Genomic DNA, 20,406 nt, shown 5'->3' on the forward strand with positions numbered 1-20,406 from the left:
AGTCCAGCAAAGCACTTTAAAATGTTAATATTCATAATAAAAATAACCAACTGGATTTAAACAGGACTGACATGCTTAAGATAATCTTAGCTTTGTTAAGACTATAATGGGAAAATCAAGTAGAAACATTATAAAAGTAGTCCACGAAATCCTGCCAAAACTTTGCCTCAATATTACACCATTATCATGCATTCTCCAAGGAGCTGCTTTCTGCTAGGAGACTACCAAGTAAAATGAAGAACTTTTACAGAAACTAATTTAGAAGAAAAAGATTGATTATGGAGCCAAGGACTCTTAAAACAAACATACAGCAAAGAGCCAGATGATCACAGGGTCCATATCTGGTACTTAAGGCCAAGATTAAGTGTCTGACCTGAAGCCAAATCCTGAAAAAGATTTCCCACATCTGATTTTGAAATGTGTTTTCTTTTTGTTTACTCACATTCTCTAATACACAGTTGCAAAAGCTCCTTCAGAAATAAAGACTTGGGGTGGGTAACTGGATGTTCAGTTGCAATTTATGGAAGAAAAGGAAGAAACACTGAAAAACATTTTATTTAACATCTTGGTGACATTTGGACTGGGTAGGAGCTGATCACAGTCGTCATGGACAAACTGCCAAGCCTCTGCAATCTTTCTGGAGAATAGATCAAGTCTAGCCCTGGGGAGAAAGACTTAGGAATGTTTTTGGACAAAAAGCTCAATATAAGCCAGCAATGTATACCTGCAGCTCAGAAAGTGAAACATATCCTGGGCTGCATAAAAAAACAGGCATGATAGCAGGCCACGTGAGGCGATTCCACCTCTCTACTCTCTCTGTTAAGACCCTACCTGGAGCACTGTGTCCAGCTCGGGGGTCCCCAGCACAAGAAGGACACGGACCTGTCAGAAGAAGTCCAGAGGAGGGCCACAAAGTTAATTACAGCACTGGAGCACCTCTCCTATGAAGACAGGCTACGAGAGTTGGGGCTGTTAAGCCTGGAAAAGAGAAGACTCTGGGGAGATCTTTTAGTGCCTCCCAGTATCTAAAGGTACTTACAAGAAAGCAAGAAGGGGACTTTTCACAAGGGCATGTAGTGACAGAACAAGGGAGAATGGTCTTTAATTGAAGGAGGGTAGGTTTAGATTGGATACTAGGAAGAAATCATTTACTGTGAGGGTGTGAGACACTGGCACAGGTTGCCCAGAGAAACTGGGCAGAGAAAACACTTCCCATCCCTGAAGTGTTCTACGTCAGATTGTATAAGGCTCTGAGTAACTTGCTCTAGTGGAAGGTATCCCTGCTGGAGGAAGGGGAGTTGGAACTAGATGATCTTTAATGTCCCTCCACAAACAATTTTGTGATTCTATGATGGGATCCAACCCTTTTTATCTTACCCGGTGCAGAATACCTGCCTCTAAGGCTGTGAGCTTGTCACAACATATCAAGACTCCCAAAAGCTATCTAACCCACCTGCTTAAAAAAAGCAGTGCACCTCTTTGGAGTCCCCTATGGAAATATATTATGGAAATATATTCTCTTTTGACGAAAGACTTTCTTCAGTACACTAAAAATTTACAAAATATCCCCAGTCATAGTGTTCAGCCTTAAATTTAGATGAGGCTTTTTGGAAGCACATACCTTCCTTTATTTTTTTTCCAGCAACCAGGAAAACAAGGAAGAGTATCTGAATTTCTATAATAAAATCTAATCTGCATTTAACTGCAGCAAAATGAATTCTGAAGAAACCAAATAAATTGTCAGGAGTTTTTGATAACAACATGAACAATTTGCTGCCTTTTTATTCTACAACATATGATCACGCTCTCCTTTTACTTTTTTTCTTTTGCTCTTATTCAGACCAATTATATTCTCTAGTTATATATTTAAACATTTAATTTTATGTATAGAGTCCAGTGAATTTATCAGCACTATCTGATAGTAAAACCCCTGCCTACACACCTCTTGGCTCTTACACTAAGCTAGACAGAGATTTCTCCTTCTAATTTAATCTAGCATAATTAGGAATGAAACACAATGACAAATTTCACATAAAATCTCAATTCAAATACTTTGTTCATGTTCCAGACAATTTTATATTGTAACCTACCAGATTTTAAGTGCAGGTTCCTACCTCTCTTCTCCCCGAGTAGCTAGTGACCACTAGGTTCCATCCCAGTGTCCCGCATTTGGAGACACCCATCTCCCACTATCCACTTCCCATGTATATAACACACGTTTTCAATTAGCCCTCACACCTACCTTTACACTTAGATTATTGATGTTCCTAAAGTAATGTTGATGGGTTTAAAACATTACATACTTAGAACCTTTTATTTCAATACCAACCTTTTATTTTATACCATCTCCCTCTGTCTACCTGGAGCATATAAAACAATCAGAACAAAAGGACATCATACTGAGGAAGCAGGAAACTTGGGGAAGATGTAAAGGCCATTTTAAGGTTCACATGCTGCATGCTATTTCAACTCTATTACATATAGCTTAGTACCAGAAAATATGATTACACATATCATTAACTGTACTAAAACAAATTATATTTGAGTTGCTGAAAATACAGTGCACTGCTAGTGGAACATAAGTGGATTGCTTGACTCATTCAGTTGAAGGTTAATCCTAGATGTTTCAGAAACCAAATGGAAGCAAAAAACCCCCACACAACCAGTGAAGGACATTTCACTAATTATATGCACTTCTATACAGCTCCCAGACTTGACATAAATGCTTCATGTAGAAAAACAAGGTGACAGCCTAGGCAATGAAGTTTATGTGTATGCCATGGACTCAGCTATCTGGAAGCAGCAGCAGGTGACCTGTCCCCAGGACAGGTAGAGCCCAGTACCTGATGTGGTTGTTACCCTATGAGCTTACCTAACATCTGCACTGATGGCACAAACATATTAAACATCTTGAACATGCCATGGCATTGCTTAGGCTGGCTCATACAAAACAAACTATATTCCCTATTTTGTGACTGTGTTGACATTATATGCCACACTCCAGCTATGTTCTAATTTGAGATGATAACTCCAATTTACTGCCTTTTCTTCTCCCCCTCCTGTCAAGGTGCATCACTTTCCTAACATATCAAGGCTGGAAAGAAGCCATGTTGTATTTAAGGAGACCCTCTAAATTAAAAGTCTGACAGGTGAAGACTGCTGGAGTGTGCATATGTCCCAAGATCAGGATTTCGGAGCATATCATAGATGGCAAAAATGCTGCAGGCATCCAAAGCTTAGCTTAATCTACTCCAACATCCTAAGAGCAGCAACTAGGAGCCTAAAGAGAAAAGTGTTTGCATTTCCACAATTAACACCTTTTTTCCTTAACCTTTTCTAACCTTATATCCTTAAGCACAAAGAAATCTATTTCTCTTACCCTCTATCAGAGCTATCAATAATGTTTGGCAGTCCTTTGGAATTTTGTTAACCTCTTTAGAGATAATAAACTGACATGATAACATCAATGCATAATTTTGCAAAATATGTTCCCTTTTATTAATTTTAAAATACTTTTGAAATAATTGGATTACTGTCACTTCTTTATTAATATTATTTGAAAAATTAGGTGGAACTTTGTATACAGATGGTCAACTTCTGTTGATCTAATTGTAGTTCTCCAATTATACCTTCAGTGGAAGTTTTTCATCTGCAAAATGAACTGTCCTAAACAATTACTTTGCAAAACAGTTCACCTGTGCATTAAAATATTTGTCTAAAATGTCTACCTATTCATATTTTTGAAGGTATTGTCTAAACTTTTCCAGATGCTTCTATGTCTTTACGCTGACAGATCATTTACCTTTGGTTTTGAGCCTAGGCCCTCTTCTTCACACTATTTATTCACATTTCATTCAAAGTATTCCTATTTTTATTAAAACTGATCTCCTCTAGGTGCAATACAAGTTCTTCTGTGTCCCTTGCCTAACCACAGGCTCTCTGATGAGCTGTCTGGCACACTGATGACTCAAGAAGGACAAGAGCAGGTCAGTGGTAGTCACATCTCCCCAGTTTGGGAATCTAAATCTGACAGTCACTCAGATGTCAAATTTAACAAACTTTACAGCACTCATTAAGCTTTTTTCTTCACTCAGCCTGGATAAGGTGCATTATTTGATTTCCTTTTCTTTGTTCTGGCTTGATGCCAAAGGCGATTACAGCTTTTATAAAAGCAAAACTTCTGAACTAATGTTATGCTTTTTCCTTTTAGGAATTATTCATAGGAGTCAAATCCTTTTGTCACAGTACAGTAAAAGTAAATATATTGATAGTAGTGAAAATAAGACCATAAATTACTAGCTCTCAAAATAACATCAGTGGTGAAGTATTTGAATACATTGTGCCTCCATACAGAAGTCTTTTTTTTAAATGGTCTTCTGGAGTGACACTTAATGAGGACTAATGTTAATCTATTGAAAGACCAGACAAAAGTATTTCTGAAGCTGTACATCAGACAGCTGAGCTGTATCTCAGACTACAGTCAGAGAACAAAAAAAAAATTGCTCACAGCTAATAATTCTAAAGATAAAATATGAAGCAAAATAGCTCTAGCTGCATTAAGCATAGATGTACAGAGACTCAATTTTCCACTCATTTTCATCTCTGAGGCATCTTATGTCTAAAACTGCATTGTTGGTGAATTCAGTAATTTCTGTACTTGAAAACTGAAACATGAATGGTGAAATGAAAAAAAAAAGTATTTGTTCTGTGGTCAACAGGTTTAATAAAGCAAGATTTCCTACAAACTGAAGTCCTTCTCTCATGCTTCTTAAACAAAATTATTTCAGCTTCTCTCCCAGCACATGTACTTCCTGACATCTCTTTTGGGCAGGAGACACCACCTGCTGTACTTAGCCCAGAGTATGTACATGTTGATTGCTGCCAAGGAAAATATGTAACAGCTTTCCACTCAGGAGGGCACTGATTTGGGTTTTTTCTTCTTTACTGAGCCACAGACACCATGAAACTTGTAAGAACTTAATTCTCTTCAAGGCTTGCAGAAAACCTCATTCCTATTAGCAGGGGTTAGTACAACAGTTCAGAACTTGATGTAGAGGATTGACAGGCAAAAAGCAGTTGCACAATCCTTGTTTCTTTTGGAAACAGTAAAATGTTATATCAAATTAAAGTTCCATTACATTAGCAGTGCTGGCAGTACAAGCTCTATTAAAATTTCATTAGCTTATAAAATTTGAGTTATGTAACAAGACAGTCATAATGTAGTTAAATATGCATTAAAAGTATATCCTAAAATGTTTATTTTGAATTTTATATGTACTCTGCACACCATAATTTATATATATGATGTGTCCTTGTGTGAAGCAAGTCTCCAAAAGTATTTGAATTGTATTCATGATACTTTTTTTCAGCTGTAGGTTCTCATCAAAATAGAAACCAATCTAAATGGGTGCTGAGATACGCTGATCCTTGCACAACTCCAAGGCTGAAGAGCTAGAGTACAAACTGACAGTGGTTGGTACGACAGCCCCAGGGCTGTGCCTAAACCAGTCAGAGCAAGGGGCTGGAGTGGTTCATGAGCCAGCTCCAAGAGCTGTTCTGTTAGCTCACTCATGAGTCTTCACAGCTTCTACTTCTTGCTTAAATTGTATGATGAATATAAAGAAGCATTAGTTTTACTCTGTACTGAAAGTAAAGGTCAAACAGGATTCATGTCTTGCCCAACCTACTGCTGTCTTTTCCGTGCCTTCCTTGGGGAAGGCATGGAATAACATAGAAGAGCTGGCTTTCACCAGAATCTCAAGTCTCTGAAATTCTGCTCACTAAGATCCAGAGCTACCTAAGTATTTCCTTCCTACAACCTACATGACTGTTCATTACCTTCTTAGTTACATCCCTGAGGAACAGCTAGTTCACATTTGGTTTGAGCACTTTGGACAAATAACACTCCTTGTTTGCTTCAGGTGTTTTCCATTCAGGGAAAGCCTCTGAAAAAGCCTTTGACACATCCTGGTTTCTGCACTTCTCATGAAGAATTCCAGGTTCCGCTTCCCAGCCCTACTCTGTGAGGCTGAGCCATGTTGCTGGCAACCAGCTGCTTGTTTCACCTGTAAAAACATCCACAGTCTGATTGCTCCTGTCACAATTTCCCAGATGCAGTTTGGCTATTACATGCAAATGCCTCTTATGAAATGACTATAAAAAGCTAAATGAAAGCCTCCTGTCAAAACAGAGATTGTGATAAAGATGCTGCTCGCAGAACCAACACCAAATTCACACAGACATATTCCCAGCCTGCACAAACATCACTCACTTTGAAAAGTATTGTTTTCCATTTTCTATAAAACAAGGGGAAGAGAGATCAGAAATACACAGGTTGCATCTCCCACCTTAAATATTATCTTCAAGACAAGTTCTCTAAGAATTGGTTATCAGGAGGCAGGTAACTGACAGCAAGTTAATGTAGCTCAGGAATGTACTCTTAATAACTCACATGTGGTCTACTGAAGCACCTAATTTAATGCTTGAGCTTCCTAAACAATAGGCCTGAAATGGCAATACCATAATTTTCACTCTTCACATTCTTGTGAACGTGACCAGTTGATTCAGTATTGCTCAACTGAATTTCATTGCAAAAACCGATTATGGGAATTTTGTAAAGTAATGTGGCAGGCACAAAAAAGCACAGACAGACAAAACTGGAACATACCTAAGATATGCATGCAGCCACAAAAGTGAGCAGTGCTCAACAGCCTAAGCAAGAGGGAGACTTTAATCATAAGCTTTCACCCGAGTTTGAACTTCAAAATATAAATGAAATAGAAATAAGGCTGACTTTACTTATCCACCATGAAATGAAACATAGACCATTGTTCTTGGTTTCTATTATAGTTTCATTTCAATCCTTTATTAACTCCAATGCATGTTGTGGCTATAGAAGAACACTTTAATTAAGAAGAATAATTTCATGTTTAAACTCTGTTGCGAAACAGAAGAAGGAACATTTTCAAGATGCAATCAAGTCTGTGGCCATAAAGCAATTTGCTGGCCATTTTCATTTTTCCCTGTGCAGACCTGGTAGAGAGATGGTAGCTGATGAGTTTGTCACCCTCAGTGCTCCACACCTGTAATTTTTTATGGAAGTAAATTACTCACAGATTACTATATTCAATAATTTTTTGCTATGGTTATAAACAGACTGGTAGGAATCTGTAAAGGATAGATGTGGTTAAAGAGCCCTTACTTTCAGTCCTCTTTGCCTTCTTTAGACAAGCCCAAGTGAAGAGAATAATAGTTGGTGGGAGTTTAGTGGCCTAATTTTTTTTTCTTGTGTCAGATAATTGAGGACTGGATTTCACTGGAAGCAGTTACTCCAGAAGGACTGAAACAGTGACAGAAAGAGAAAACTGAGCTAAGAAAAAGAGGGTAAAATGGAAAGGCAGAGAAGGAAATAAAAAACCTCAACAGACAAATAGAGATAGGAAGCACTTGGGTCATCTAAATCAGTTTGTATACCTCAGCAGTATACATACATCACCTTGTACAACTTCATACTTTGAATACCTATTTTAGACAGAGCTCTAGAAACAAACTCAAGTTTCAAAATGAAGTTATCCCTCATAAAAAACAAGACGACCCTGTAGGCCACCACCCCTCTTGTTTCTGCAGAGAAGATTACCTCTAGCAATATTTTTTTGGCAGAGCAGATTTCCTTTGCCATTACGCAGATGAAAAACATGACTGCCTCTCCAGAAGTGCTCTGCAGTGATGCAGACTCTGGTGATGGCAGACTCAAGTCTATCAAGAACATCAGCCAATCCACCTAACACCAGTATCACCTGCAGCTGTGGAAGCCACTTTTCTGATCCATTAGCTATCCCATAGCTTATCTCCTGGGAGTACAGCCCACCTGGCTGCGGCCAAAACAGACTCACTGCTTTCCCATCAGCTCCCCACACGGCTCTCCTCACCAGAGCAGCACAGAGTAGACAGCAGATGGTCTCTCTCCTCACCACATATGATGCACACCCAAAAACTGAACTCTTCACACCATTATTTCAACTAATATATTTTCTATGTTACCTCAGCAGTATCACAGTGAGTGATCTAATCTAATTTGCAGACACAATTCCTTAAATCTTGATATTCTGGCATTTTCAATGCCCTGCATTTCAACGGAGATGCTGATAAGTTTTGGAGAAACTTTCAAAGGTTAAAACAGAAGCCAGGATACACTCTGTATTAACCAAATACTTCAAAGATGATTCTTGAGATTCTCTGAAGCTTATTCTGTGAGAGCAATCAAATATCCCATCCTAACGCATCCATGGGAGTGACTAAAACAGGTATCATCCAGAAGAGAACAATTGCATTTAAACCTCTCCTGTTTGTGTGTATGCATTTATGTGTGTATAAACATGTAGGAGTACACAGATGCCATTAAAAAGAGATAAGGAACTATTAGCAGCACTTCTGTTTAAACTACCATGATGCAGGATTAACAGAACACATGTAACTCAGCAATTTGTTATATCTCATCTGCAAAATCAGGTATTCACTATTCAGTCATTTATAATTAATGTATGGATCAGATTGTTGTCCAGCTCTCAGTTACAAAGTACTATGCTTCTGCAATTTTTCAATTTTAGAATGGTATTATTTTGAAGAATAAGCATGAAATCTTATCTTAAAATAGAGAGCTATATCCCAAAAGGCTCTCAAGCAAACTCAGCAAGGACCAGGAAACCAGCTGAAGGTGCACTTCTAGTCTGCAGTTTTAGTCATCCTTGAAGTGATAAACAGGAGAATTACACACTAGCACATATTCTTAGAATGAATATATAATTTCTGCTTTTGTATTTGGTAAAATTAAAACAGTACATGATATTACTGAAGTCATTACTGGCATTCTGCATTTAGTCCTTGAATCAACACTTTAAAAGAATATTTAAGACCAAATTAAAAGTTTCTGTTAGTCACAGTTGTCAAACTTGCCTCAGGCACAACCTAAAGAACTTTAACCTATCGGATTATTCAAAAGAAAGCTAAGATGAAATTGTACACTTCACAAATATCAACAGATTTCATACTATCTGCAATGGTTTTGGGCGGCATTCATACAGCCTGTTGTTAAAGAAGTCTGTAGTGTAAACATTAATCTGTGATCTCTTGAGTTGCTTTTTAGTGAATGAGCATTTTTAATAATGCAACTATCAAAAAATGGAACATCTTACTGAGATATTTAAAAGAAACCCATGCATTTCAAGTTAATGTCTATATCAAGGAAAGGTTGTGTGGTCTGCAACTATCTAGTAATTGCTTTTGGATCCTAAAATCTACAAGTAACAACTGCTTTGCATATTTATTGGAAGGTCCAGTAAGCACTGTTTTGTAGACTTAGTCTCTTTACAAAGAAAAACACAGACTGTTCTTGATGCAAAGCAAAAGCTTACATATCAAAGATGTAAGAGTCCTGCAAGGCCATTTGGCTCACTATTTTCATCCATATGAATCACTTTTTATTTACTTGGGAAAACTGGCAACACATAAAAGTCCATTAATGTCTTGCCCTGATTCAAATAGATTTCACCACACTTGTGATCTAAGTGCCTGACACAGATCTTCCTTTCCCAACAAAAGGAGGTGGTGTTTGACCCCAGAATCAATTCCAGAGGTTGACTAGACAAATATCTCAATCTTCCTCCCATTGGCTCTGCCTAGGGAGTGCAGAGTGTTGACACATGAGCAAAGGAAATGCTTTGAGCATCTGCAAGTATTCTGCTCCTAAGCTACAATAAATTATGTTGCTCATGCAAACAGTGCTTCTTCTAAGCAAAATATAGTTTGATTTTCTTTTGCAAATGAAGATCTTGTGGGTTATTTTGGAAACTTGTATACACCATCTCTGTTAGTTCAGTTACTGTTTTTCCTCCAAGGATACTGGCTTTTGTGGTCCACTCTAGCAAAGACTTCTCTGGACACCCCTAAGTATCTATGCCTGACACTCAGTATTTGCTGCTGGTTTGATAATGATTGTACTCGCTGTTTTGCAAGAGCTGCATATGTGCTTCCACACTGTCCTGCCAAAGTCAAAGGATTTTGCTGCTAGTGGGAGTCGCGCTTGGGAGGTGCCTTTCAGTAACATACCAGTCACATTTTAACCCCAAGTAGGGTGGAAAAATACTCAGGCATGTTAAGAAACTGCAACAGTAACTATACTGAAGTATGCATGTATTAAATAAAAACTTCAAAAAAATCAAATGTTGAAGGCACAGTCCTGCCTATTTCACAAGAAAATTAGTTGAAAACACAAATACAGTTGATTCAGGCAATCTTAGCTGGACATACTTCATCTTTTCACAGTCCCTACTGTGTCAAACACCTGAGTAAATTATAATAAACAAAATTTTCTCAACAGAAAAATGGCAAGATAAATTACCTGGCCTGTTGCAATGTATCAGTGTATCAATCAATTTCTGCAAGTTTGCAGCAGTTTTGTAAGATATTGCTGTGCACAGTGCTATTGAAAAAAAATCTGTTGGTTTGCTTTTAAACAGAAAAATCTCAAAAGCACAATTAACTGCACTGTTGGGAAAACTGGTGCATATCCAAAACAGCTCCCAGGTGAAGATCTTTTATCAAGAAGACAATGCTAGACCTTTACATTTCTGCCAGTCTGCTCCACAAGAGGAGCAGACCACTCCAATAGTACAAGAATAAGAATGTGGATCAGCAGAAGCTGAGGCAGTTGAGTAATTCATCTCTCTTGAGAGGAATGATTGCACTCTGTACCGGCTGGCACAAACTCTTGAACAACAATCTACTATGTGGAAAACAGATTGGCCTTTATACTTTGCTTAGGCCTTTATCAAGAGCATCTTAAAACACTTCAGTAATTTGAAAATCGTGCCTCCAATATAAAAGGCACATGCATAGATATAGAAATTAATATATCATAAGCAGAATCCATCCTATGAAGGCCTTTCCAGGGAAAGGCTTGTTGGACCTGTCATTTAAAAATATCCAAAGGAATTCTGCAAGACCATTGACAAGTATTTAGTGTGAAGGAACAGTTATAACCAGACAGAATCTTTCATGCTTAGAAGCATTGCAATGAGGAGGATACTCCATTGCTGCACAGAAATACAACTATATTGCACTAGTTTTGAATGTCTGGATATTTAATTAGCTCATAGCATACCTCAAAGAGATTTCTAGATGAGATGCTACAGCTTATGCAATAATTAACACACCAGCATTACTTCTGCTGAATACCTGAATAATTATATACTTGCATCTCAACCTCTTCGAATACATGAGAACTACTGTGCTTGGTCTTATCACAGAACCATGTCTCCGAGTCAGACACCGAGAGGCACACAACAGGCACTTTGTGCCACTTCCCTGCAGCCTTGGCCCCAGTGCTGAGTTCTGCCAGAGAGTGCTCCTCTACAGCAGCTCAACATGGCTCAGCATCTCTCCCAGACCTGAACAAACATGAATGACTGGCAGATCCTACAAACACTGGCTAATCCCATAAGGTCAGAGAGTAATAGGGAGGCTGCAGTGTTGCATTCCAGCTGTACTGCCCTACCAGCCTCTGGCATTTTACATGATAGACACTGACTAAAAATGGTGATCAGAGCTATATGCTTAGCATGTGACCTGCTCTATCTCTACATTCCAGGAGCTCAAGAGAGAGCTGTGCAGGACACAAGTGGCTTACTCCCAGCTGCTTCCTTCCCTGGGGGAAAGTACTGAATTACATTACACCTGACCTGTGGCTCAGTGCAGCTGCACTGACCCACAGCACTGCCCGATGAGCTTGCAGGCAGGTGCATCTCCCAGCAGAGATTAAGCAATGCTCTCTGCCACTGCAGCAAAGTGCACACTCCTGCACTTACACCTTCCACACCTCTGTAAGGACCTTTGTTCTTCATTTTCCCTTTTTTTTCTGGGGAAAGAATAAAAGTAATATTCATATTTACTGATGATATAAATTAGAAACAGCAGGAGATTGTGGCCATTTTCAATGAAGACAAAAAGCATCAGGTATGTCCAGCTGCTCCCGGGATCATGAGCTCATTTATACAGAAAAATAAGCAGTTTTTTAAATAAGAGAGTAACAGCATGTGCCATGCCAGTTATGGGCTTATTGGTAAGGAAAGTATAAAATGTACTTGGAAAATTGAGTGTGAGGAACAATGCAACAAGGGTGGATAAACTCTCTCAGACAGAAAAGGAGTGTGCGAACAATTTCACAGATCTCATCTCAGATAGGGAACAGGCTTCAGAAATGAAAGATCTGTCTCAAACACTTGTCCCACAGAAAAAATGATGCCCTTGTAAGCACAGAGGGCAGAAGCCCTATGAACATCTACTTGCAGCAGTGTGCATTTGCTGCAAGTTTCAGAAATGCTAATGGCTCCAACATATCTGGCTAATAAGAAGCTTCACTTATATGTGATTCATACTAAAAGCCCAAGCACAGCTGTGTAAGGACTGGAACTAATACAGTGAGGCATGATATCATACTCATAATACAAATAGAAAAACATTGCCAAACTTCCAGAACTCTGATGAGACAACTGGAATCACAAATAACTATTAATAAGCTGCACTTACATCTTTGTTAGTGAAGAAACCAGTTTTCTAGAATGTAAATAAAAACAGCCTAACAGATGAGTTAGGTCTCTCCAGAAATTATATGACAAATCAAGGTCCAAAGACTGAAATAATTCCTAAAATGTATCCCATTTCATCAGCATTGAACAGTCATGTCATACTATACAATACATACTATACAATATATATTAATGAACCAGCATATAATCCACATACTGTCATATACACAAAAAATCATGTCTTAGTACTTTGGAAATGGACGAAAGATACAGATAGATATTTGACTCTCTAAGAATGAATTAAAACTGTAAAACTGGAGATTTTTGGGCTATTTGTCAGACAGGTTAGCTAAGGATGACTAAAAACTTAAGTCTGAGCTACACTGATTTGTTTGTAAATTTACAATTAACTGAAGCAGTATATGAAACAGAAATGCAAGGAGGAATTTCACAAAAAAACCCAAACCGTAATGAATGTGAAGAATTAGTGTAATTTGCTTATATTACACAGATCCCTTGGGTCCAGTCCTACAAAAACATTCAACAAAACAGCTCATCAATATATCAGTCAAAGACACCAAGATTGAGCCTCTCAGAAAGATTACTTTAAAATTGTATGCAAGAGCTGAAAAAATAGAAGTCACCAACCTCTAATACGGTAGACTGTTTCTCTGCAGATCCAGAGTCAGTATCTAGAAATGAATAAAAACAGGGTTCAGTTGTTTGCTCAATCCTCAGATTTTCAGTTACCATTTGTCAGAATTTGTTATGCATATTTTCATAACATTGTCATACAATCAGCTTCTCTCAGAAGTTTCCAGGATTCATAAATATGTGGGTTTCCAGTTAGTCACTTTTTTGTATAAAAATAGGACATACCCATAACATTGTACTAAAATTAAAAGCAGAGTAAACCTGTGTGGTTTTATTTTTCCTGATTACTTCACAACAAGCTATTAGAGGCTTCCTTTACAAATTGGCCTGGGTGAAGATTTAGCTATGTTTTCAAGTTATTAACACCTGATCAGAAACACTTGAACCTCGAGCTGTCTCCTGAAGTAAATTACACTGAGATGCCTGCTCAGACACATACTATCACAAAACTCTTGCTTTGTCCAACACAATTCTTCCCTCTGTTGTATCTCTTCTGACCCCTTCTTATATTTGTCTCCATCCATCAAATTTTGGCATGTTCTTCCAGAAAAAAGAAAAGCACACACAACTTTGGGTATTACTTGTTTATCCCAACTCTTTTCTGATTCACAGCTGTAGATACTGTCAAACTACCTCCAAATCTCAATTGCCTCCCTTAGGAGTTTCGGAGTAACATCCACTATATATCTTGATCAGTGGAACAAGGTAGGAACTACATTATAGTGGCACTACTTGCAACTTTCAAATGCTTCCAAGATCTACAGCAACCCCAACCATTGCATAATACAGAGAACTCACTTCAGAAGTTTGCTACATAAAAGGAAAATATTTCAGCTCACTCCTATCTCTCTATGTATTTCCTTTTGTAACTGTAGTTCATTCATATTATATAAATAGGATTTTTAATTTGTATTCATAGCGAAAAGCTCAATGATTTAAATATGCAAGATGTAAAATTATTTTAGATGTATAAAGTCCAATTGCTACTTCTATGAGTGCCATAATAATCCAGGCACTCAGGCTCCAAAGCTGTATTACTCAGTAGGTAGGTTAGTAAAGGTGTGCTTGTTACTCTGTTGCTCTTGCACTCTGATTTACTGTACTACTTTGCACTGTACTAAGAGAGGAAGACTATGACTGTACTTTCAGGCTCATCCCTTCCCCCTGTTTATAGGTCAGTTAGTGTACATGTTAAGACACCTGGGCTTAATCCTTCTGCTGCTGCTGACATGCACAGAATATCACAGTATTTCCCAACTATAAAAGTTTATTACTTCTACCTCCTTGTAAACTACTACTGAGAATACGTGCATAAAACTAATTTTAATAATTTTAACTACACTTATGGAGACACAGACAGAAAAAGAGCCACTTTGCCATGCCTAAGTTTTATTCTCCATTCACTTCCTTGCCTAGTATGTATTTGCAAGGTCAGAAGTCTCAGTAACTCTAAAGATTGGTTTTCAAGAAAAACACTTATCTTTAGTATGAAGTTCTTGGAATAACAAGTTATTGAGTACACACTATCAGAATAATATATTCTGTCATTCTTTCAGCTCTAAATAAAAAGGTTTACATGCTTGCTTCAGAATTGTTTATCTGGGTTGGAAAATAAATTAAAACAGAAAAAATCCAGCATCAGGGTTCTGAATGGTTTTCTGAAATGGCAAGCACTTTAAGAATGTCAATTGTTTATTAGAGGTCTCTAGGCTAATCACGCATTTTTCTAAAGCAAAGGCATGAGAACTATTTACTACCATATTCAGTGAAACTACCTAACACTACTAAACAATAGTCTTTCTATAACTTTCCCCATATTATCATCCCTTTACTGTACACCAAACTTTGCACTTGTTGTTAAAAGATTTACATTTATTTATTTCAACTAAAGCTTATGACTACTGTGCAATGTAAGAAGAAAAAAAAAGTTAAAGAAATCACCAGCAAATTTAGTCCTCACAGCTCAGCAGCTCCCCTGCCCACATACCAGGGCACAGCAAGGAAAGGAGATGCTCCATCAAAATTCACTCCTGGTGACTAAATAAGCATCTTCCACAGACAGCTCTGGAAGCCATCAAACCATATTCCTCTTTCATATTTGAGGAACAGCACTGAACTCAAAGTATTTCCATCTACCTGTACATGAATCAAGCCACTGAGTTATCTGGGAAAGCAATTGTATTCATTTTACAAGGATTCACAATACTGCATCAGGTGTCATGAAAATAGGATTTGATAATTTTAGCTCATAACATAATGAAGAATACTTTTTTCAGTTTCACCCCACTTTTCCAATTCACAGGGGGCTGTAAAAGATAATGAAGTGATTTGCATGAATCTCCATAGATGAAAATTTATCGAATAACACACAGAATTTCAGAACATCTTCACTTCTTCAGCCTTAATCACACTGTGAAGCAAGACAGAGCTGTGATGGCTAAAGTTTACTGCTGAACTCAGTAATGCCAAAGCAATCATAAGGAGACCTTGAAAACACCACTTTCAGACTTCGCTAATCAGAAGAACCCATCAATTCAGCACCAGGCACTGACTGCACAGCAACGGTAAAAAAAGGCCATTATAAATTAACCTCCACCCAGAGAAAAGCCCTTTTGTAGTACTTATCACATATATGAATACATTGCGGATGACACTATAGGAGGAGTATGCCATGCAAAAGATCACGCATGGACAAGAAACACAGGGAAAGTAAGAACTTTAACAAGCTCAAAAACAATTACTTGGTTTGTATCAGAAAGATATTTGTATCTCTGTGACCTACTTAGGAATGGCTTCTGGCTAGGAATACAGTATGCAGAATCCTGCATTAATAAAAAACATGCATTGTTTTTTGTGCATGTCAGGAGCTTAGATGTTCCAAGTTTCAAAGATACACAAAGCTGTTGCCTTCCTAGAGATATTAAGGTTCAACTGAAAAATCAATATGCTAGTTTGTCACACAAAAAAAAAAATCTTGGTACAAGACATTAGACAAAGCATTTCTAAAGGTATAAATTGCATTAAGATTTCAGTTCTGACTCAGAATAGTAAGGACTTCAGACATTTCTCTAGTAGCTTTAGTCAAACTACTAGCAATAATTTCCCACCCTCCCATGCCCTCCCTCCTCTGCATTTCCACCTAATCACTTTAGATATCTTTTTTCTTCGTCCCACACATTTGGCCCTTCCTACATATCCTTCATACACCAAAAAAAAAAAAAAAAAAAAAGCTTGAAAACGCTAAGAAAGATTATGTAGCTTAGCTCTTTCTAGGACTATCACATAGAAGTCATACCAGTCTTCCTTAAGCTCAGACATTAACTTAACTCACTTCACATGCTGAAGGCCAGGCTTAGAGTCAGCTGAAAAACAGGCACATTCACAGGAAGGTATGCATTGGTATAAAAAAAATTCCAATCACCAAAAGCCAAATATTGAGACAGCTCCTTCATAAACTATTAACTGTAGTGTCATGAGAAAAAAAAAAATCACAGAATTATCTACAACCCTAGAAAAAAACCCAAAGTGCAGCACTGACAGAGGAAAATACAAAAGGCATGAGCCACTAAACGTAAGTCACAGTATATAGGAGTGAGTGACGTAAAATCAGTTTTGACAGCAGTAAACAGAAGAAAAAGTATGATATGGAACCAGGAATCAATTGAGAAAGCACTACTGCAGCATATGCCACAGCACATATACCGCAGTTGAGAGGTCCACAATACAGATTATTGCTACACAATTTCAGAAGCCTTTAAGCATGCACCCCTGCAGAATAACACCATACCCCATCAGAAGGCTTCAGGCATCTGCCCATACAGGGTAACATCACATCAGAAGACTACAAGCATCCACCCTTGCTCTTTACCCCAACTTTTTATACCCCTCATGTTCATGCATTGCAGCTGTGTGCCTTCTGTTCCCCTTCCTGATTGGTCAATACTGATCGGTCAGTTCACCTGAGCACTCCATGTCCCATTGCCTTCAGTGCTGCTTACCTGCTTTTCACAGCTGTAGCCCATTAGGGATGAGGCTCGGCCACCGCCCCACTCCCAGTTACCACAAACTGTGTGCCTACAAAGTGCAAGTAAGCCAACCTTGCTAGAAAAGAAGTAAAAATGTCTCAGTGGATTTATGAGAAGGCAGTAAGGGCCCCCCACCATTAGCATGCCACTTGTCCTTGCACCGATGTGCTACTGATTCATCGTAACCTCACTCATCTGCCCCTCCAGTTGTCCCTGAGAAGTATTGACACCACCAGGCTGCAGACTCAAAGGATGCTGAAAGGGTGAATGTACACAATGGAACACATACTAGAAAGTCTGTGTATTAACTCTATCAATAACTGTAAGGAGATGGACTGAAATAACAGCTGTATTTTTATTAGAAAGTTAAAAGACTATAGCTAAAGATAAACCATAGCTGCTCACATCACTCAGCATTCCTCTGTCTCTGTAAGCCCCTTGCAGTCCCAGGCTGAGCACCAGAGCCCTGCCTGCCTTCAGCAGAGCTACTGCCAAAGGCGTCAAAAAAAAAACCACACTTCCAGCTGCCTCTGCAATGCTTGCTCCCTCTTTATTCTGATTTTAACTTAGGGCTGAAGCTTAAGTCACTGCTTTCACAAAGAATTAAAATTGAGTATTGTAAGTTCATTCATACTGGAGGTGTATCACAAAGCAAAGAGACAGATGCGGTTCCTGCCTGGGAAATTACAAAGGCTCTTATCCTGAAAAAATTTACATATCAGGAATTTTATTCAAGTAAGTAATCATGCAGGACCAGGACCATTTAATCTTTCTTCAGAAACTGAGCCTATAAAAACACCACATGGATGCTGCCTGCACTTTCAATAGCAAATCCTTTATTTTATATTATCATTCTACCAGTAATTTAGCTGTAGTGTTGCTAAGAGGATTTCCAACATATAAAAGTAGTATTGAAATAATATAACTATTTGCATTTGAAGAGTATATTGTCTATTCCAAACAATATGGGAGGAGATCCCGTCCATGTATTAAGAAATCTCTAACTAATCACTTTAAGGCAATGATGTTACCCATTGGAGAATATGAAATTCTGTTCAAAACCTCCTTCATAAACCATTTTTTATGCAAGACAGAAATGGCTTCTGGCAAAGCAAAAAAGATCTGCCTGTGGCAAGCTAAGTATGAATTTCTGTTGCTATAAATACAAAATGAGGTTAAAAATACAAAAACAAACCAGAAACCAAAGGTACTTGCTTTTTGACAAAGACACAAAAGTTTCTTCTTTTTGATTAAACTACCCTTTGTTCTAGAGACTCTTGAAGCTTGTTTTGTTACTATTGTTCCAGAAACCATGTGATAACATAAACTTTAGTTATGTAAGTTACCATCCTACCACATACTAAGCACTAGAAAACATTAAACGTCTCTTTGTAACATCCTCTGGGTGTGAAATGTAGTATTCCAAATGTCTTAGCTGGGAAAAAGTTAGAATCACTCTAAACTGCAAGCCTCCTCATTTCTATACTATTTTAATGCCAAAGAAACACCAGAAAACCAAGAAAATTCTCTATTTCATAGCTACCCTCACCACCTAGATACCATTTATTGACAATTGGGCATTTAAATAATTTTTTCTAAAAATATTGGAATATTTTAAGTGGGAGCCAGTATGTTGCAGGAATTAGTAAATTTTATTCTACACTCAGCATAAAGAAACTCACTTTGTGCTATTTATTGTTAAGTGATATTTTCAAGTTCTGACTTTGGTGACATTCATGTACCTTTAAATTGGCAGTTCATTGAAGAACAAAACTAGATTATTAGTTATTGGATTTCAGTGATCCAATGAGCATGTTTGGACAGCCACAGATTTTGCTTATACATTATACTTTGAGCATTAGATGCATAAGATTTTATGAGGTGTCCCCGCTTCTAGCATGTGCTGATTATGGCTGGGATAATCAATTTTCTTCACAGTAGGTGATATGGAGATGCGTTTTGGATTTGTGATAAAAACAGTGCTGATAACACAGGGATGTTTTAGCTGTTGCTGAGCAGAGTTTACCCTGAGTCAAGACCTTTTCCATGTCTCACCCCACCCCATCAGTGAGAAGGCTGGGAGTGCACAAGGAGTTATGAGGGGACACAGGCAGGACAGATGCCCCAACTGACCACAGGGATATCCCAGACCATGTGGTGTTGTGCTTAGCATTCAGAGCTGGGGGAAAGAGAAGGAAGAGGAGAATGTTTGGAGGGACGGTGTTTGTCTGCTCCAGTCACTGTTACCTGTGATGGAACTCTGCTTTACTGGGGATGGCTGAACACCTGCCTGCCCAGGGGAAGTGGTGAATGAATCCCTTGTATGCTTTGCTTTCATGCACAGCTTCTGCTTTACCTATTAACTGCTTTGATCTCAGCCCGCTAGTTTTCTCACTTTTACTCTTCTGATTCTAACCCCCACCCTACCAGGCTGCTGGTGCTTAGTGGCCTGTAGGGGTTAAACCACAAGATAGCTCTTATCTGAGCTTGTTCACAAGCACAAATGACTCAGAATCCCTCCTGTGAACAAGTTTCATTCACATAGAAGCAGTAACAGCCACACAAGTGAGATCACTCTGTACACTAGGTCATTTTAAGTGTACATCTTTACAGAATTAGGTATTTCAATCAGTATTTCAGCTTAGGGTGGTATATCCAGTGTTTAATACCAAGGATGTTCTTAACCATTGACCAGAGCAACTACGAGCCCAGTTAAGGCTAGATTTGAAAAGCGCTTTCCTATTTCACACAAAATGTATTAGGAAGTGGAAAAAATCACGTTTACTAACTCACTCATTTTCATGCATTGTATCACTACTGTATTTGCTCTGAAAGATAATGGGACAGTTTGAAAAAATAGCTGCAATAGAAGCATTTACTGAAACCAAAAGCATCAAATCAAAAAGGTTTGCCAGAGTGAACCAAGCTCAAACAATTTATCAAGGGCCTCCAAATTTAGGGTTGTCAAAGACCTGTAATATATTCCTCCTAGTACACAAAAGGAAAATCATCTTTTATCCTCGAGAATAATATTTAAAAAGTGCATTCAACCAGCTCGGGCTGAGTTATGCTAACAACCCTGTTCACCTCTGGACATGGAGACCTTCAATCCATCACTGTAAAATTTGATAAAAATGTTCCGGGAG

The 20,406-nt window shown here is 38.2% G+C and overlaps 1 protein-coding gene across 1 annotated transcript in view; it reads right to left on the reverse strand.

Annotated features, from left to right (window-relative positions):
• CNTN1 (contactin 1) overlaps positions 1–20,406 on the reverse strand; it is a 214,698-nt gene that overhangs the window by 142,356 nt on the left and 51,936 nt on the right. The window contains exon 2 of the mRNA XM_053978026.1: positions 13,230–13,273. The gene's annotated coding sequence lies outside the window, so the exon portion shown is untranslated. The remainder of the gene's footprint in view (positions 1–13,229; positions 13,274–20,406) is intronic.

Source organism: Vidua macroura, chromosome 5, assembly GCF_024509145.1.
Source record: "Vidua macroura isolate BioBank_ID:100142 chromosome 5, ASM2450914v1, whole genome shotgun sequence".
Classification (NCBI taxonomy): domain Eukaryota; kingdom Metazoa; phylum Chordata; class Aves; order Passeriformes; family Viduidae; genus Vidua; species Vidua macroura.